Raw genomic sequence first — 4,749 nt, forward strand, 5'->3', positions numbered from 1 at the left:
GAAGGGATGTTGCTGGCCTAGGAGATGGATATGCGTCTGGAACTACTCCTTTTTGGTATGAACATGTTTCAACTACCTATGCCTTTGTAACCTTTTCTTCATATGGACCTAGAACTGCTGAAGCAATAGACTCCTAGTGACTATCCCACGTGTCTACTACTATCGGTACCTATTATTTTTATGATTTTTCCTCTTACACTGCTATTGTTGTTGGATCTCAATCAGAAACTATATCTAGATCTCTATATTATCTATCTCACTATAGAACCAATGGAACCATGACTATTTCCTTTGCGACGAATTTAAGTACCGTAGCCTTTTCTACTGGGTAAAATGATTCGAATGGTGGGTATGGGTATGGGTCTACAACTACTACGTCAATGGTTTAATCAATGGCTTAATCACTAGAAAAAATTGGGCCAAATCCATTGTTGGCGGGTAAGATTTTGTCTTTGATAGTGATGCTGTTATAAATTGTTTTAATTCTCTTATAAATTGTTTTCATTTGTGATGAGCATTGGAAGGAAGGTGTAACGAATCCATAATCAAACAATCAGATATTTCTATTTTTGGTTTGAATCATCTTCCTGGAAATCTACTAGTCACCATTAAATAAAGAAAAAATAATAATAATTGTGGCCATCCAACGATTCAAAATAGAGATTGTCTACTACCCCTGCAATCTAAGAAAGTCCTTAATGTTTCTCAAAATTGAATTGTTTTTGTAACACTGCCATACTTGAATTTCTTTTTTGTGCCCCCGTCAATCACCACACTTGACTTAAAATTCACTTATGCTCAATTTTGGAAGCATTGTTTTCCATGTTTAGAAGGAATGACTTTGAAGTGGATATTGCAACTCTTTCCAAAGTGATGATTTGGCAAGTGTGGATTTCTTCTCTCCAAAAGGCCCTATAATAGGAACCATAGCCCCAAATTTAACATTCAAACTCAAATTTCTAAGTACTGGTGATTGTGTATTCCCATAATGAAAATTAATATTACATGACTTCATGTTTGTGAAAACAAAGATAAGAGGAACCATGTCATCTTTGTCCCACCACCTATGGACAAAACTTTGTTAATTCAAGAAAACATTCAATAACTTGTTCTCCCTATTTTATCTCCGTATATGACTTCCGAGGATCCTTTTTGGGAGTATTGGTATCATATAATCCATTTATGTTGGTATCTAGTCCTATTGATTTCTAGATAGAATTCATAGCACATAGGTACAATATAGAGTGATTTGAAATCCATGTATATGCAGTATGGATTAATACCCACCAATAACAAACCCACTGAAAACAAGAAATAGATGTATTGGTGAATAATATAATAAAAAAAAAAGTTCTAGGGAATTTGGACAACTCCAAGAAAATGGGAGTAGTTATGTTTTTCTTTGTCATTTCTTCTCTTTTTTCCATAGCCTCAACCCATTGATCTGCCACTTTCCTCCCTTATCACCAAAGGAGTCATCTCTTGAGAAAATAAAATTCCTTCACTATTGGTTCAATGTTAGCTTAAGTTTTCCATGAATAAGAAAAGCATTTTCCAACTATCCTACAACTACCGAGCTTGAAGGGTTAATAGAAGTAGTTGATGAAACTAAATCTCCAGCCCCACATAGCAACCAATCCACAACATTGACTTTAATTTTACCTTTTGAATCATTTTGGACTATTTTAAAAGGGTTTCTCCTTTAACTAAATGTCTTTGGAACTTCTAATCCTCTAAGCTTTTTGAAATTTCGGATTCAACTTTTTGGCATTTCTTATACCTAGAGTTTCCACATATGTTGAAGTGGCTACAAATTTTTTCACATTGACTCTGGCTTGACAATAATAGTCAGAACTAGTTATGCTCCCTCACTATACCTTGTCTAATACCTTATCCTATTATCTATACCTAGCAAGATTATTTCCTTTGTTTCCATGCTTACGAGCTTGTGTTCTAGTCTATCCTTGGAAGCAGCCAATAAAGAAAAGTGCTTCAAGTCATTCCTTAGCAATGATTAATGGGTCCTTCTCAATCAACTTGACGTCTTGGTATGCATGTCTGAGAAAGACATAATATTTTTCTCCCTTCAAAGAAACATAGATAATATTTCTATGCTAGATAAGAATTTCCCTTATCCTATGAGAAAAATTATTATCGTATTTGAAATTTGTTAGATGGTATACAAGAATTCTCTTTTCTATTGTTAGGCTCATAAGTTCATAACCAAAAAATATGCTTTCTCCTCTTCCTTCATTGAAGGCAAATTCAAGTCCTTGGAATCAGCATAGGAGGAAATAAATGGTATTTCCTTGAAGGCTTGTAGCCTTACCCAAAATTTCTTTGTGAGCTTAATCCTTTTGCAAGGATACCCCCTTGAAATTTCAAAACCTATAAATTATCGATTTTGTTTTGCAATCCCTTTTTCATGACCTCCATCCTCAGCTAACTCAACATCATTGAATATAAAATATTCAATAAAGTCATTCTGGGACTTCACATCTGCAGCAAAGCCTTCGCATTTCATAAATGTAAATATTCTCAACATATAAATAGACATCACTCGAATCCATAATAGGCTACTAGTCCCAACTTCCAAGATCATCCCACCAGAGCAACCTTTTGTAATTCTCAAAAAAATATATCTCATTTTCCATACCAGCTATGTCAATCCAAATTATAGTATTTTTTCATGTACCTACACAAATACTTATCTAAAATGTTTTCTATGACCTCGGATCAAAAGGGAATTGTCTAATTCAATACTAAGATCTTTCAAAGAAGTGACAAACTTATTTGATTTCGATGGTCCTGAAAGCCCTTTCAAATTGAGACTTGTATGATGGAACATGGAGCCTTTAGTGGACTTGTATGGGCCTGAAATGGCCTCTGACAAAGGAAAAGATATCGTTTTACTTCTATATGAAATAGGCTATGTGTCAGGAGTGCCAGGCCTTTGCTTTGGAATACTCAGTGATTTGACCTTTTCTTTGGCAAATTTTGTAGATTCCATGTAGTTCAAAATTATAGGAGAGATCATAAGGCTATCAACATCTCTCATAGGAGATGTACCTGCTACCTTATTACGAGAGTTGTATCTTGGTATTTTTACCTCAAAAAAGATTCATTGCTCTTTCTTTTTGTTCTCATCAATGACATCTTGTTTGGTACGGAGGATTTTGAAAGGGGAGTAAATGGATTAGATATTATGCAACCAATGTTGGCCAATTCTACATTATGTTGCTTTAACTCTATATGTGAATTTTTTTGTCCAGTCTCACCTATACTTTGAAGCTTCCTATTAGAACTTTCCTTCATGGTCATCTTGTAGCTGTCCCATGGCTTGGTTTCCATCGAGCAATGTAACCAACTCCATCCCCAATGAGGCTTCTAGGGATCAATCTACATCAACTTGGTTTGGAGTCTGGACTGATTTTGGAGGATTCTTCCATAGTTGTAAACATGCAATATTTACCAAAATGTGTCATACATATTTTTTAATTTTTCATATTAGCAGTTTCAAACATATTTAAGGACACACATGATGAGAAAATACATAGGTCAATTCCCTCTCTCACTTAATAACAACCTATATATTTCTTTTTCATCTAACCTCAATTTCTTCCTTGGTTAGCATGTTTTTGTCCTAATGTTATTGATGACCAACTTCAAACTATTCAAAAACATCAGCCTTTTAGTCTTTGGCAAGTGCAAATGATGATTGGATAACAAGGCAACAACAAATAAACATGCATTATTTTCATTCAAACCAACTGAATTTCCTTATGAAAAGAACTACAGATACATAAAACTTGCTTCTTTTGTTGGACTGAAACAATTAATGCTTTCCACAATAGAAAGAAAGAATATATTAAATATTGAATATGCAACATAACTTGTTTTCCATAACATAAAATAAAGCAGGTATAGATTACCATAAACTACAAAATTTCATACTCATTATATAAAGGCTTCGACATTAAATCTATTTCTCCATCCAAGAATGGCCATTCGTTTGTAAAAAGAATTTGAGAGTTTATAAATATGTTATAATATAATCACCCAACATTGGAAATAGTATATCAAAGGTCAAACCAACCTCTATTCAACAAACCTTAGTGGTATTTATAAGAAAATACATTTCTAATTCCTGACACCTTTGAGTATAGATGTCAAGGTATATTTTTCGGAAATTCGTTGCTTGTCTTTGTCCTTGGATAATTCTATCGGTGAAAGGAAAAATTTCGATCCTTCTACAAGTCACCTGCACAACATCATGTTGTTTAAATGAAACTTTACATATTTGCAATGCTTTATGTCTAACCTTCAACAAATGGGGAAGCTAGTTGCACATTGCAATCAAATAAAAGAGATTTGTTAACTGGAAATGGTACACATTATTATCATGATTAGTGAAACTAAAACTAATAAAATTGTAACCCCAGCTAAAATACATTAATTTTTTGCAAGATCTTGTTTCCAAGACCATTGAATCTTGAGATATTGACTTCTCAAATATGGTGATACCTTTCTTGTTCTTTTTGTTTAATATGATTCTATATTGGAATTATTACTGGCTTCTTGGGTAATTGCAATGGATCTAATGTCTGTGATGACGTCTGAGTAATGTCTTTGAGGTTGGATTCTAATTTTTAGTTAGACATCCTATCCTTTTTGGTTGTATGGTTCCACGCCCTTATCTGTTGGACTTTTTCATACATATCCTGATAGACTATGTTATAAGTTGGAGAG

The 4,749-nt window shown here is 33.7% G+C and overlaps 1 pseudogene; it reads right to left on the minus strand.

The window, feature by feature from the left end:
- Positions 1-2,707: 2,707 nt before the first annotated feature.
- Positions 2,708-3,634, minus strand: LOC149142571 (protein IQ-DOMAIN 14-like; annotated as a pseudogene).
- Positions 3,635-4,749: the final 1,115 nt, after the last annotated feature.

This window comes from Pinus tabuliformis, chromosome X (genome assembly GCF_031772625.1).
Source record: "Pinus tabuliformis cultivar Carrire ecotype Pingquan chromosome X, CPIR1, whole genome shotgun sequence".
Lineage (NCBI taxonomy): Eukaryota > Viridiplantae > Streptophyta > Pinopsida > Pinales > Pinaceae > Pinus > Pinus tabuliformis.